General features: G+C 37.3%; 1 protein-coding gene across 3 annotated transcripts in view; it reads right to left on the bottom strand.

The window, feature by feature from the left end:
* Window positions 1-16,999, bottom strand: part of LOC131140021 (leucine-rich repeat and fibronectin type-III domain-containing protein 2) — a 100,567-nt gene that overhangs the window by 31,819 nt on the left and 51,749 nt on the right. Inside the window, exons 1-2 of one of the 3 annotated variants that reach the window (XM_058090068.2) lie at window positions 4,581-5,046; window positions 2,270-2,404 (exon numbers count right to left, since the gene is read on the bottom strand). The exons of 1 other annotated variant lie outside the window; for it this stretch is intronic. The gene's annotated coding sequence lies outside the window, so the exon portion shown is untranslated. Of the gene's footprint in view, window positions 1-2,269; window positions 2,405-4,580; window positions 5,047-16,999 lie in introns of those variants that run through there. One more of the 3 variants, XM_058090067.2, reaches the window with a different exon arrangement.

Raw genomic sequence — 16,999 nt, forward strand, 5'->3', positions numbered from 1 at the left:
TATAATTATTATTATTATTATTATTATTATTAGATTATTAGACTATTATAATTATTATTAGAACTATTATGATTATTATAATTATTATATTAATGCTAATTATTATATTAATTATATATAATATTATTGTTATATTTGCATATTTTACATAACAATAATATAATAATTATTATTTTAATTTTTATTGTAATTATTATAATATTTTATTATTTTTAAAATATTTAAATATAAATATAAAATAATAAATAATAATAGAAGATTGCATGACAATTTTACAGATACAATAATACCAGGTGGACTGTTACGTGTGAAATATATAGTCTGCCCCCCCCCTCATAAATTTTGTCATATCAATGCGGCCCGCGAGTCAAAAAGTTTGCCCACCCCTGTTCTAAAGGCTTGGTGACTTTTCTCCATTTAGCATATATCCATCATCTGAAATCACTATGCACTTTTAATGGTCAGACCCCAGGACAAAGGCATATCACAGCTGACTAGTTATTTAAAAGTCTACTGTAAAAAAGATAGAAAACATGTTGGTAGGGCTGGTTTTGTCTAGCATGTGGCAAACAATCAAAGTCTACTGTACGTGTTTTTCCCATCGCCCACACAAACCTTGCAGGTACTCAACCCCTACCTGAGACTTTTGAACAATATCAACACAATTTCCTTGGCAGATTGCATTTTGTCTTTTTACCAACTGTCCCACTCATTGTAATCCATTTTACTCCCCCGAGGTACCAGAATCCTTATTTTTCTTCCCCCTCCCAAAAGTAAATTTTAAACAAGCAAGGATCATTTCAATGTCATGGCAGCTTTGTCCCTAGGATAAAAGGAGACAATAAGCTCTGCAGCGACAGCAGTAAATGGTGCCAATTTTCTCACAGAAAGGGTGATGGATGGAATGAGAAAAGGAAGAGAGAATCTGGGGATATAGCTTAAGACCCTAATCCAACTTTGTAAATCAGAATGTGTTGGACTTTACCGAGTTTTTGATCCACTCAGTGATTTGTGTCACCTCATCAGGTTAGACAAAGGTACAATAGGTTTGAAGAGGATTAGATTACAACATTTGTTGAGGGTTGTACATTTTATGTTTTGATGAAACACAAGTTTTTCAAGGAAGAATAGTTAACCAGTTTACAAAACTGCATGTTATATGTAATACACAGTATCGTATACATTTGTCCTTCGCGCTATCACGGTTTTTAAAAGTTTATTATTTTATACATGATCACTGTTTTGCGGTTGACTATGGCCTGTTATTATATAAAAAATAGATTGTATGACAAGTCATATGAGACATAGATTACATCTTCATACTGCATATAGTCGGCCATGGCATGTAGGATATGATAGAGTGGAAAAAATTTCCCCTCCAATTCATTGTGGAAGTGGTACTTTGCCCTTCTTCCCCACTCTGCTTGAAATACTTTCTTTAAGTTTAGAAGATATAAATTGGAGGCTAACTAGTTAGCTCGGTAGCTTGCTATATGCTATGAGCGGCGGCCATCTCTTATGTGCCTGCAGGGATCCCCATTGCCTGTGCAATGTGTTGTAAACAAAGAATATCAAAAGTATTTGACCACATTTCACACTTGTTCCAAATAGTTAGCCAATTTGAATAAAAGTCCATAAATATGCGATATTAAAACAACATTAGACACTTAAATCAGAAATGAAAGATAATGACTGTTTTCCCTGACAAGTTTCTAAATTGGGCTGCAATTAGACACCACAGTTAATTATACCAACATGGCCCTGTGAAAGCCTCATTAGACAACAAAAACTGAAATTAGGCAAATGTAGCACAATGTCAGTCTTTGAATTGTGTTGACAGCAGACTATTAGGGTAGTCTCACAAAATGCCATCTAAGGCAATAGGTATTTATTTGGCTTTGACCAAAAGCAACCATATTTGATGTTGTGATCTATACAATGGTACAACATGGTTATGTATAGACTGAATCAAATTGAGATGCCCTGAGAGATGATTTGTTTTCCCCTCTCCTGTGGCAAAAAATGAATCCAAAATCATAGAAACACAATGCAGTAATATAAGATTTATCATGGCTAATATTAATAAGTGAATTCCCGTAACTTAAGATTCTTTATTCATATATCAAATATTTTCGCCATTTACAGCATGTTAAAAAAAATGTTAATGACCTTTTAAACACATATTTCCTGTGGTAACATCAATGTAACATTACTGATGCCTACTGACCTCATTCAGAAATATGAGACTTACTGGTATTTTAATACTCACAGTGATAGTAATTGTAGGTTGGCCCACTCAGGTATCCAGACACATACTGAGCATGTCAAAGTGGGAGGCAGATTTGAGTTCCTCTTCTTTGTCAAAGTCAAATTTGTCTCACATTTGTTGGGTCTTAGGGGTCACCTGTGAGAGAAGAAGGTCAGAGGAGCTATATTACCTGGGCTGCAAATAACAAGTCACAGAATGCAGAGAACACCTTAAATATTAGTTGATATTATTAAGTGCTGAATGGTAACAGACCGCCTGTTTAGCACACTGTATTATGTTGATTTATGCCACTGAATTGAAGGGTACAAGAAAAGAATGTCTCTGTTGTTCTTTTTGTTTTGTTTTTCTTAGAGGGTTAAACTGCTGCCTCATTAAATTGTGTCCCAATGCCAGAACGCATGATCTCACAGAACACATTGCTTGTCAGGACCACTAATAGGCCCAGATAAAAGCACACGGCCACAGAGACACCGCAAGGATTTATTATGTTGACTTTGGTCAAAAATAATTTCACCTGAGCCAACCAAGATGAGTATTTTTTTTTTCCTCAGCACAATAACTGCTTGCTTTCTAAATAATGCATCTTTCGGCTAAGAATAGGGCGCTCGTTAAAGTTTGCCAGACATCTGTCTCATCCAAAACAGGCAGTTGGGACAGTAAACACTAAAAGAAAGAAAATTGTGCTTAAAGGAAATAAGTCTCAAGAGACTCAAAATCGATGTAAAATCACATATCACTATCAACATATCTGCAATAATTAATCAATGATTAAACCATAATCCAATTAGTCAACAACTATTGTGGTATTTGATTAATCGTTTTATTTAAACATTCAACTATATCCTGTCAAATAATGTTTTAATTTCCTCAGTGATCCACGAAAGTAGACCTATTATTTTTGTGTTTTAGGCAAAACAATATTATATTGTTCTGAATATTGTACATTTATAGTGTATATTCACACATATTAGCTTTGACCCTTGCATGCGTGGGTTTCCTCCCACATTCCAAAAACATGCTAGGTTAATTGCCGACTCCAAATTGTCCATAGGTATGAATGTGAGTGTGAATGGTTGTTTGTCTATATGTGCCCTGTGATTGGCTGGCGACCAGTCCAGGGTGTACCCCGCCTCTTGCCCGAAGACAGCTGGGATAGGCTCCAGCATGCCTGCGACCGCCGTGAGGATAAGCGGTAGAAAATGAATGAATGAGTTTTAACAGCTGTTATATATTGTACATGAATATGGTAAGGTTTTTATGGGAGTTTCAACTTCCATGTAGCCTAAATATGAAATATATTTTTTCTCCATGCAGAAAAGCTTCTCAAAATGTATACTTTTTACATTTCTAAAGGCAAATCTGCTACTGACCGCATTGGCTTCAGTACCGTCTGGCATGATTAACTATACCAATGGCCATCATTGCAGAAATACAAATATTAAACATATTTGAAGAACTATTGAGATTATGAAAGGCATAACATACAAAGACCGATGCAATGAAGTCATCAACAGCACTTCAACACAGAAGTGGACTACTGGACTTAAACAGAAGTAATGTGCAGCAATTTCATGATAAAATGTATATTATTCATCAGATATATCCAGATCAACAACATCAACACAGGGTTAATCTAAATTATTCGTTTTTGCATTATTCAATGTTTTGTCAGATTTTTACTCCTATAATCAGAATTTATTTATCTATTCATTTTTATTTTCATTTATTTTTTTTATTTATTTACTATATTTTATTTGCTAGCACTTGGTTATTTTCTTTCTCTCCATCACTGCATTAGGTGTATATCTATTGCTAGACATCACTCTCTTTTCTTTCTCTGACCATACCCAGGTTCTCCAGCCGGGTTGCATGACTAGATCCCTGCTATTTCTGCACCCGATGCTTATCTGGCCTGTCCACAAACAGGCGATGAAGATGACATTCTCATTATCTGCTGCTGCTTTTTATTCCCCCCCCCCCTTTCTCCCTACCCACATCACTATCCCCCATGCAGACTCCAATCCATATCATATCAATGATAATGTCACAAATGGTATATTCCAACATAGGAAATTAAAACTGCAATACAACTTGAAAAGGAGCAATACACCAGGCTTACAACAAAATACAGTACACTGCTGAACAGAACAGGTTAAAAAAACGTTTTATACCAGCATATAATGACAAACCAACTCCCAAAACATATAAAAATTAAAATTTCCAGGTTTCTTTTGTTGTTTTACCAAATAAAGACACCCAAAATGCACATGAATTATGAACTATAAAACACTGAACTTCTGTCCTTGTTTACCTTTCAGATGGCTTCTTGGAAATGTTGGGCAATCCAGTAAAAACACAGCAAAAACAGGCCAACAACACGACCAAACACTAAACACAGGATAAAAGTACTGACATGTCCAATGAACACATTTAAAAAAAAAATCACTTTTCTGTATAATGTTGTCATAGAAAGCTTGTTTTTTAGCCCTGTCTGCCACAAAGGCTCGCTGCTCTGTAAACAAACCCCACCCACTCTGTTTTTTTTTTCTTTTTGGATAAAAGCCTCGTGTCTCAGAAATACTGTGATGCCCTATGATTATTGTACTGACCTGTATACTACTGGAAATGTCAGTGTCTGGTTTCAAAATCAGTGGGATTATTTTTATACTTCAAGACTAGTATTTTAAAAATAGCACTGCAAATCCTATTACAGACTAGAACATCAATGTTTGAAATTTAAAAGAACAATATTGAAAAGTTTGGCCTAATCGGCTAGATATGGCCCACCGGCTGTAGTTTGCTCATGTCTGGCCTCATATTAATCACAATAGAGGTAAAGCTAAAAAATATAATAAAGATAAGGATATTACATTATTGTTCCGCAATATCACATTGACAACATACTGTAGCATCAATAGCTTGTCGTGTAAATAAATATGTGTTACACAGAAGTATAGTCATTTGTATGAGCTGTGGGTCGTTCATATGTTAGTACGCAGTGTATTCTCTTCAAATCCCAGTGAAAGGCTCAGTCTGCTGAGTTGCAGTTGCTAAGCCACAGCGGTTTCCTGACTCCTTTGGTTGTAGAGGTTAGCCTTTTGCCAAGTACACCTCTGCATCAATTCTGGCAACACAAGACACTTAATTGGATTCCAGAGGTTGCAAGCTGCATTCTGCATTTCTCCAGGCAGCATAGGAGAATGCCCACACTGCTTGATGGCGGGCTTCATATATTGTTTTGAGTGCAAAGAGGCATGAAGCTGTAAAAGTTCAACCACAATTCAGACAGTTACAATTTCACACTGTGTAATTGAGACTTGGCTGTTGGCGTATGTGTCACATAGGTCATCAATAGCTGCCACTCGAGATTATAGTCAGAGTGACGGAGTGAAACATGGCACGCATTGGAAAAGAATTTCCCAACTGTGAGTGAACATAATGTTCTTGAATTGCCTTTTCGGACCTTGTAGTGCTCCATATGAACATAAGAACATGGAGTCAATATTAAGTATGTTATGCAAACAAAATCTTACTAAGCTTTTTTAGTAGAAACAAAGTAGAGAAGTGAATGGCTATCAACTATGTGAACAGCAGTGGAATTAAACAGTGTGGTCACTTACCACCATCCTCTTCCTCCTCTGCCAGTGCAAGCCATGCAATTTAATTGTAATTTAATGTAATGTAATTTAATAGAAACTGTTCCTGCACGACTGTGCAGCCATTACACAATGCATGCACAAAGACGTGCCTGGATAGGTTTGGCAGGCAGCACTTTAATGCTCTGACCTCACCCCAATCAAACACCTTTGGGATGAACTACAAAGAAGAGCATTTTGCCCACATTTTTTTTTTTACCAAAGGCCTCATTCACTCCCTTCTGGACAATTACGATCGGGCTTCACCCCCTCGTGACAGCTTTCTTAGTTTTCGTCTTTTTCTCTGTTCCTCGTTCGTGCCCTTATTTTGTATTCACTTCCTCTGTTGCTCTGTTCTGTTTTCCGTTCCTCTCCACTTTCTCCCGCACCTGTTTTCAATTTGTGATTGCTATTTAGTTCAGGTGCGCGCTCCCTTTGCATCCCCTGCATTTGGGTCCTAATCTCTGCATCCTGGGGTCGAACCTTAAAACTCTCAAGCCGCACCGTGACACCCTCATTTAAGGTGGTTAATTGGCTTCAGACTGGCCTGCGATAAGTGAACAGATGCAAAGTAGGATTCAATAATAATTAACATTGACTATTTCCGTAGTTACATCATACAAAACCTGTATATGGCTTTCTTTTTAAATATGTTTTTTTTACCATTATTAGAGCCCTGTAAACACAAAATAACACCCCTATAGTCACCTTTACATTCTAGTATTTTTTGTTTACATCATATTGCTAATGAGCAGGCTACAGGATCACTGCAGGGACACAAGGGATGACCACAGCTTAGCATGCCCCTTGCCCAGCCACTTCAGGCGGCTTCTCATGTCCAACACTGTGGTTCTCCCCACTCCATGTGGCAGTACGCCTGTCTTGCAAATGTAATGAGTGGGCTGCACAAGCCTCGTACGATGCCCACACACAACCTTACATGAAGCGCACCTAACATGCATGAGCCGTATGCCGCACTCACAATCTACAAGCTACCAACCCACAAGCATGTGGGTGTCACAAATCACTTGCTAGTAGTACAACACACTTACCTATATCATCTACGTAATGGCCACAGCCAACCAAAAATTAACAAAATAATGGGAGGATAATTGTTTTTTTCATCGTCATGTCGGACATGCTACATGCACCGTTAAAGTCATCTAATCTAATGTCAAGCCTTAGCAATATTTTTTTTTTCATTACTGGTGCCTAGTGACCACAATACTACATATAACTTGTGTTTCAATATTTTTTGAAAAAGTGAAAACTGTTATCACTGCAAATGGGAGACCAACTCCACGTGAGCTTCCATGTTCAGTTCCTGCAGGTTTAATGGCAACTTTAATGGCACATTTGTCCATGCAGTTTAATAGTGGAGTTCCCCTCATTATTGTACCATAAAAAAGCAGCAAGGGATGACTTTGTCAAGCCTTTCAAAACTATGCAGGGTACAGTAAGTGCATACTTTAGTCCTAGTAGTGTTTCAACCTAAATCATCAGATCATCAACGGGCTGGTGTGATGTTCCTCTCAATCAGATCCAATCTCTCTCTGCAAACAGACCCATCCTGATAACATGACAGGCTGCTAAGTATCCTGTACCACGATACTATCTATCTGGAGAGATTTGCATATGACACAGGCTGAAAATGAGGTATCTCACAGATTTGTGGACAGAGGACATGCAATTCATTTCCTTCTGCCCTCCTGTTGGGTATGTTTTGAGCTGCAGTGCCAGGTATGGGCTGAGCATGTCCCTTTGAATGTTAATGATTAAACTCCCACTCTCATGGCACAGTTTCACTTTCACTATAGTCTCTTTTTTTTCCACTTTCTGTTGAGGAGAACGAAAGCTGATGGCCTGAGGTCCACATTTTTTCATGAGTTTTGGATATGTTTGGCACTTTTTCCTGAACACAAATGTTGACCACGATAGCCAAGCTCAATGATGCTGGCAGACAAATCCAAGTAATTGCAGAGCAACTGATTGACACACAGGAGAAGAGATTCTCCTGTCCCAGAAAAATAATACCATTCTGACAAAAAAAATGTCAGAAAAGAACAAAATCAAGAAAAGGATGAGAAATGGATGAGTTGGAGTAAAGCATATGGAACAATTATGCAATTGTAGTCTTTTGCCCAGGCAGTGGAAAACATAAGGAGACGAGACAAACAGGAACAGCAATCAAAACAAGTAGAAGTCATGTTAACAACATCGAAACATGTATTCAGCTGTACGGAAAGAAATAACAAAACCACACCTATCATCATAATAAAGTTCAACAGTAGTAAATACAAAACCTTGACGGGAAATAAGCGGAAAAGGAACAAATGTCAACACGAATGCAATGTAGGCGTTACCAAGAAAGCAGACTATAGTCTCACACGTTAGTGCACACTGTCTAAAATAAAACCACCTTCCTGCAGATCATATTCTCACCAAGCTAACACATTGTGTCTACCAATTACACTGCTGTTCCCTCCTGTGCCTGTGTGGTCTAAAAGCGTCATACATTTTTAAACAAACTGCTTCTTTTGGATGTACATGGTTGTTTTCGGGATAACATTACTATATGCATAATCTATGTTGTGCAAAAGAGTTCCCAGCTTTGTGGCATGCGAAGCATCCTTATTTTGAGGCCAACATGTACAAAGCAGTAAGAGTAGTGATGAGACTGTGCTGTTGTTGTTACTATCTTTAGCTCTGCAGCAACTAGAGGATCACATCGGTGGGGCCTTTTCCAAGTAATTTATCTCTGTGTGCTTGACAGGCATTAACGATATCCTAGTTCAAAATGTAACGTTTTAGGGCCAATTTGTCTCACTGTAAGGTCTAGGAGAATATATCAATATATAGTTTATATGCATATACACACCGGTATATACATATTTCAAGTTTTGAAGACTCAGTAACCTTCGAATTGAGCATCTTTTTACCATAAATAATAACTGTACAACTTCATTCTGTGGCCATTGTGGGCCTTTTGGTCTGATATTTCTTTGTAGAAAAAAATGTCCAAAGCCCCACCTTGCTCTATTTTTAAGCCAATCAGCACACAACCTGCCTTAAGAGTTTCACCAAGCTGTTTCTTATGGGCGATTATCCTGAGAGGATTTAGTTCACCAGTTTCAGTTCAGTCTTCTCAGATACCCACTGTCCTTGTTTCCTATATGTTGATATAGTAAAGCCTGTATACAGCCTTCTAAATCATTTATTTTACATTGTTAGAGCTAAAAACACAAATTCCACAGGAAGAACATCACAAACAATTACATTAAAAGCAATTCTAGAAACAGTACGACACAGCAACCTGAAGTCAGAAATGAACCCTAAGTTGCAAGAACTTGGAAGTTTGAACCCACAATTTTATGAGTCAGTTATTATGAGTCTTTGGCTTGTTGGCAACAATAATTCAAACAGCCTTGCATGCGGCAGAGTTCCCTAATGCCGATCAATTTTGTGGCCCAATGAAAAACAATGAAAACAATTTTCATCACTTTATAAAAAATGTAATGTTCAAGCCGGGGCATGTGGAAACACACACTGTCCAAGGAAATCAGGATGTTTGGTCACCCTAACTATTGTTACTATGATACATGTGGTCTGTTGGACATGGACATGTAATGTCCAAGACAGCTTTTATTATATCTTTGAATGGAATAACAACTTGCATACATTTAATGTCTAGTTTCCGTCAGTGGCCTTGTTTAAGATCATTTAAGATAGTTTGAGAAAAGGTGGTTAAAGATAATTAAATAACATGGACACAGTCAGTATGTTTACATGCCCTTAAAAAAAAAAATTCTTGCATGGTGTCAAACTAGCTTTTAAACATGCATGTAACCATCTTAAGTAGATTGTGTATGGCTTTTTAAAAGTCAGATTAACATACCTAGATTGTGCAATTGGAAATGTAGTTCTCTCTCTTGCATGTATATGCTACTGGATTGCTACTGGAATCCCTGGATTGTCACTGTCCTGTGCCATTAATTGTGGTCAAGTGGGTCATGATTGTGTAGAAATTGCTCAATGTTCACTGGATGCACATTGCTAGTAGCGGTTCTGCTTATAGCTGTTCACATCCATATGTGTCCATGTCCAGTGGACTTAACTTTAGCTACAATCTAAATTTTTGCCGGGAAAAACAGACAAGAGTGTCTACCATTAATAAAGACATATATGGAGATTCTCCATATACGAATGGAGGAAGTTAAACGGTCGTACTTTGTGATGTAAAAAAGTACTCATCACAATGTGGTGACCCGAATTGTTTCTTTGCAAATTGCTACCAGGTCATGTTCATCATAAGAATTAGCAGGCATCTTTACAAAAAAACAAGCCCAAATTTGCTTCTAAAACGTAACAGATCAACTGGAAAAGCCAGTCGAGGTAATGCATATAAGGTATGAGGTAATGCATATAAACAGGGATGTCACACTGAGGTGTGGAAACCAAAGAAACCAAATTATTTCTGACTAATTTAGTGCATGGAAACATACTGATATTTAAATCCCAACTGACTGTGTAGCTGTAGTCAACTTAGAAGAGCATTGCAAAATCCACTACCTTAATATTTTTAAGTTATTTTGAGTTCTATTCAGCAAAAGGTAAAACAGCATTATATGGAAGCTTCACAGTCTGAAGAAAATCCATTTTCCCCTGAACATCACAGGTTCACTTTTCAAAGCATAAGATCAAGTCAGAGAGAAGCATTTCAACACCGTCTGGCACCACACGCTGTTTAACACCCTGACACGGTGATACATCTGAGAGCTGCGTTAGTGTATTTATAGACTCATTTGCATGGACGCTATATGATGAAGCTGCATCCAGTAATTGACTGTGTAAGTTAAACCCTCCAGTGTTGTGCACTAGATAGAATATTTTAGTCCAAGACAAGTACACAAGGGAGTGAAATTCATTACATATGCAACAGTGATACCACTGTTGCATATGTAATATGTTTCAATTTCACTAAGATTTTTTTTTGTTTTTTATTGAGATTATCTTGCATGAAAAAGCCTGGGCCTTGAGCTAATGTTTATCTCCTGTCAGATTTCAATTCACTTGACTGTGTGTGTTGGAGCTAAATCTTAAAAAAAACATTCAAAACAGACCCTAAAAATGCTTAATAACAGAGGAAGGGCACATCCATTAACTTGAAGGACTATTCATGCACAACAGATGTAGAAATGTTGTAAGTATTTACAACGTTGGAAACAGAATTTTCTACATTTATAAGGTCAAACAAAGAGCCGGTGGTCTTACTGCCATGCATAGCACCGGCATAGCATACCTGAACATTCACATCATCAAACAAATAAAAAAAAAAATGACAACCAACTGAACACAAAATGTAGTTTATTAAGGACTAAAAAAAAAAATCCAAACCTACATGAAGTGATCCCACCGTTTAAAAAAATAACTTAAATCTGAAATTAATTCTGACCTTTCAGTCTGGAAAGGTTATTAAGCCATTGCTAAAGATGGAGAATACATGAAAGAATCATTCATAAAAGTCTCAGCATCTATTCTCCCGATTAAAAAACTACATGAAATGATTGAGGAAATGAAAGAATGCCTCTCTTTGCAAAGACAGTCAAGGACAAGAGAAATAGAAATAGAATGGTCAGTGACGGCAACTCAGCACAGGTGTAAACGCTATCAAGCAAACAAAACTGACATGCAAAAAAAATGTAAAATCTGATTCGCTAAATGCTAATATGCTAAAGTTTTCCGTCCCCTGACCTCGCCCATAATCTACACATTTCATTATGTCATCTGTATATTATTTGTACATGATACTCGGGAATAAACTGTTTCATCTGTTCTGAGTTTAGAACCTCCCTGATGGAAAAACAGTGGCGACAGTGCTCTCCTGTGGTGGAAGGTCATCTCCTTGAAGCTGAAGGATGGCATTTGAAAAGGTCACCCCACACAATAAATGAGTTCATATGCTTTCTTTTGACCCTTACTTGTGGCATACAGTGTTTGTGTGGGCAGTAGTGTTATGGGTGCATGTGATATGCATTTCAATGCAAGCAGATATGACACAGTCATTACATGAATGGATAATGCTGCTTGCTTCAGCATTTTTCTCTACCTTTTTAGAGTTCAAAATATACAGTAATGAATGTGAATGTATGATTTTATAAGGTTGATTGTCTATCGGATGAAAATGTTACTTTTGTATGAGGTTCTGCCAAGATATGTAATAATCCCATTAAAGGGATAGATCAAATTTTATAGACTTATACCATCTGATATCCATCCAATCAGCTGCTTATACTCACTAAGGTATATGCTGGAGTCTATCCCAGCTGATTTTGAGCAAGAGGTGTGGTACACCCTGGACTGGTCGCCAGCCAATCACAGGGCACATATAGACAAACAACCATTCACACTCACATTCATACCTATGGATAATTTGGAGTCACCAATTAACCTAGCATGTTTTGGAATGTGGGAGGAAACCGGAGTACCCGGAGAAAACCAACGCATGCACAGGGAGAACATGCAAACTCCACACAGAGAATCGAACCCTGGTCTTGTCGATCTTCTGACTGTGTGGCCTACATGCTAACCACTTCTTTACCATGCGGCCCTGCCCTGTGCTATTTATTGACTTATTTATTGTATTGAAGTATTGACTATATTTGTATACATTTGTCAGTGTACAAATCCTCAAAATACTATACAATATTATTTGTATCTTATCATATTTTATGTGCAATACTGCAACACTCCTCAAGTTTGCTCCACCTTATGAATACCGGACATAAGGCCGACCTTTGACTTCTTCTTTTCCTGCAAATTTCATGTTAACAGAAAATTGCTTTTTTTTTATTTGCCCGTCATCCACAATCCTTTTGTGGGACAAGAACATATATTTCCCTTTTTGGGTATTCTACATATATATACAGTTTTTTCCCTTACAATGGACATAAGAAAGACTCATCTATTGTACTTCGCCTATAAAGCGCTGTCAAAAAAAAAGAAAAAAACCCAAAAAACCTCAATTTACATGCCATGACCTTTTATATTAACCAAGCTATAGCAACATTGTTATTGTAGGAGTCAACACCAAGGAAGTACTTTTCTGGGGTATCGAGTCAATGCTAGGTTATAAATCGTGCTTTTCATGTGTATAGTAGAAGGTTGTAGCAACAAGCCAAGATGCTGGCCATCATTAAAATTTCACACACTACCAAATAGCAGCGTCCCAACTGAAGCAGTGGATACTTTAGAAAAAAATAGCGACTTATACTTATACACTGGAAATTATTACATGTTCAGCATGTAAATAATTTTTTTTCAAGTTTTTTAGAGGAGGAATAGCTGAATTCCTGGCGGCAACACTGGCATCATTGTTAGTGAAAACTGCCAGCATGAGGAGGCTAACTAGAACGCAGAGAAACTGTAAAGATGTGTGTTCTTGTTTCACATAGGGATTGTGGATGATTCAAAAAAAAAAAAAAAAAGGTACTGAGTCTTTATCCTACACTGAAATGGTGCATGTGTAGAAATTCATCAAATAATGGCAGTGCATACATGTGAGAGGGATCTGGTTTACGTGTGATAATCTGACCCTTAAAAAGTCAAACAATTTAATTGAGGTTTTTCATCCATTAAAAAAAAAAACGGTTTTAACCAGTTTTATACAATATATAAATTTTTGGTGGATGTAAACATGGTGACTGTGCACCCTAATGCTGACTTGTCAAGTAGACAAGTCCAAACATGTACTGTACATCAAGACAAGACAATAGAAATCATTCATTCTGTCAAATTAAAAACGTTTATATATTAACATGTCAATTTCTTGTCTCACATTAGTTGAACGATGTCTGGGTTTGTGCATGTGGTGTGAACTTGAACACAAGTTCTCAATGCCAGTGGCCTTTTCTCAGCTGCCAAGTGCTTCAGTGTGACAGCCAGCCACCAGATTCTGGTTGCTGTCAGGCTTAATCAGAATCGATGAGGGAAGTTGGCACATTTGTATGTTTGACATCTCAAAATATTCACTGTCGAGCTCCATGGGCCAAAATGACTTTCCCGTCCTCAACCTTGAAATGTGGAAATTAAAAGTTAATGAATGGCTGGCCCTCCAGTCATATGTACTCTGGCCTCATGACAAGCTTAAAAAAACAATATTAAACATGTACTTTTATTTAAATACATAAAGTGTTAAAACAGAATATGAAAGGACTTCCTGGATAGCCTTTTTGCTCTCCTCTACTGTCACTTAAAGCTGAAACAGCAGATCGAACACCAGTGGCCATGTTTGAGGAGAAACAAAAAGGATTTGTCAAGCAGTCATAATCATTGTCCTTCTCATGATAATGTTTGTTGATGATGCCTTCTTTATAGAGGACGTTTATGTCTTCTGAAAGAAACACTAAACAGCTGCTATTGTGTATTGTTCAGGACATGTACTGTATTTCACAAAGCACATATTCAGAATAAACCTCTTGAAAAAAAAGCAGTGATATGCATTCAGGGCCAGCAAAGCCTTCTCTGCTGGCTCGATGTTCAATTCCAATATTTATTTCATGAAAATATATTAACTGATTTCCAACAGTCTATTATCTTTATTCATATGCATGTTTCTTGGCTGAACAGCTTGTATTAGTATTAGTATGTTAAAGTTTGTTAAAGTATGGATACATACGTATATTGGTCGTGAACTGCTTCAGATTAAGTTGTAGTGTAAATGTGTAGATTTTTCTTTAATAACCCAGCCATTCGTATGCTGGAGCCTATCCCAGCTTACTTCTGGTGAGAGGCGGGGTACACCCTGGACTGGTCACAAGCCAATCACAGAGCACATATAGACAAACACTGACATTCATACGTACCTATGGACAATTTGGAGTCGGCAATTAACCTAACATGTACGCTCTGTTTCAGAGAGTTTTTTTTTTTTTTTTAACACCGGCTCACTGTGACATTAAGGCAATCCTTACATGGGCTGCAGATTGCAAGCACTCGGTTCCTACTTATCCGGAAGTCCTCAGGAGCACTTGGGAGTGCGACCAATCACAGCAAAGTAGGTATGCCTGGAGACGGGCTGTGCGTGAAATAAATTACACAGACCCTTAGATGCAGAAGCAGCAAATCCATAGAAACGCTGCACAAAGAAGTACAGAATATAGAAAATATAGAAAGCTTTCTGTGTGGGTTATCGTGTGGAGCTACTGTAGAGGAGTCCACAAAAAATGAGCAGAGAATGAGCATAATAAGTCCTCTTTAACATCCACGGGAGCGACTTTGTCACCAATGTCCTTGAACAGACTGAAGTTCCCAGTATTGAAGCCATGCTATTGAAATACTAAGTTCCGGTGGACCTGGATGGGAACGTCATCTTCCCAAGATTGTTTTGTATGGCAGAAGTTGAATCAGAAGTCTGACATTTGTACATAATGCTAAGGTTCAAGGTAGCAAGTGGCTACGCATGTAACAGACTTTTCTGTCCACCTCAGTCATTTGTATTATTAGTCTTTAATAACAGTACAAGACATGTTATCAATTCATTTGTCATTGATATTTATTTCACTTTCTGCTTGTAAAACTATAATTGTGCTCTATATAATATATATATATATATATATATATATATATATATGTGTCCATATTTTTGTTGGAAAAAAAAAAGAGGTGCCATTGTACATTACTACTGTAGTATGTTACACATTGCCATGAATTTAAGTGACAAGCTGCTGCATACATCATGTGACCAAAGGTATCAGATGGGTATTCTTCACATGTGAAGAGGCTGGGTTCACTGGTTGGCTCAGGTGGTTGATACATGATCTATTTTTTACGGGTCAGCCGATGCAGATTAGCTTCTTGTCCATCAACCTGGGTGCTGCATTGCCCCAGACAACATGAGGAATCAAAGCACATTTCCTTCTTAACCAACCACCACTTCTGAACATGCATAATAAGAGTATCACCTTTAGTCTATCGGCGCCGGAGTTTTTTTAATTTATTTTTTTTATTCATTACATTTTTCAATAGGTTGTAGCCTGAAAATAATTAAAGATAAAGCCATCCTGTAAAATCATCAGAATGACCCAAAATTTGTGATGGGAGTATGTTTACTCCAGGCTCTGTTTCCACGGAACGATCTTATCAAAATGTCCGATCCAAATGTGATGTTCTTCCTCATCTCTCGAGCACACCCAGCCATCATCATCATCAATTACAACAATACTGCTGCCTCAATGGCTATTATATACTGCTATTACTACATGGATAGATATTAAATATCTATCTATTTATCTATTATGCCTGTGAATATTGTCATTCATCCTGGTCATTGGTCTCAGGTCTAATCTTTCAATTAGCAGTTCATTTTTTTTGTCCAGGACTCTCCCACGGTTTGCATTTAATGCGGTTTGCACATTTGGAAGTGAGCCCTGAAAGAACTGTCCTTTACGCTAGTCAGCAACATTAAAATCGTAACACATACATCACTATACAGGTAAAATAACCTTGGAAATAACTATTACAGACATACTACAACTGTTGTTAAATCTTTATCAAATGATGACTGAGAAGATGGATTAAATTATGATAAGCACGCCTTTGTTTCCCCATAATAACTTTGCATTCAGCCTGTCAAACCAGCTGCTGTATACCAGAATCTTCCCAAAGGAAGGAGGAATGAGGAAACCAGGCCAACCAGGCCAATTTTAGCACCAGTATGCCGTGAGTTCCATTGATGAGGCCATTGAAAAGTTGCTGCGCATTTGCATGATCTGATGTTTGGCAGTGTGACATGAAGTGTGTCATCAGTTAATTAGGTGCAGAAAAAAAACCACATCTATCAATAAAACATGACGAGCTTTGTTTGCTGTCTCATTAGAACAAAAGCCTGCTGTTGTTGTGTTTTTTTTTTTTCCTGTCTCTTTATTATTACTATTATTGCAGTAATGTTACTTTATGTGGGATATTATAAGTTAGGAAGGTAATTTAATTAACTAATGTTTTTAAAAGAGTAGCACCGGTATTATTTTTGTTTGCATGAACAACCGATAATAATACAAAATAAAATACCAGGACTTCATTACCACTGATTCATATACAG

This window comes from Doryrhamphus excisus, linkage group LG14, assembly GCF_037039965.1.
Source record: "Doryrhamphus excisus strain RoL-2023G ecotype Guam linkage group LG14, RoL_Dexc_Guam_v1.1, whole genome shotgun sequence".
In the NCBI taxonomy this organism is placed as follows: domain Eukaryota; kingdom Metazoa; phylum Chordata; class Actinopteri; order Syngnathiformes; family Syngnathidae; genus Doryrhamphus; species Doryrhamphus excisus.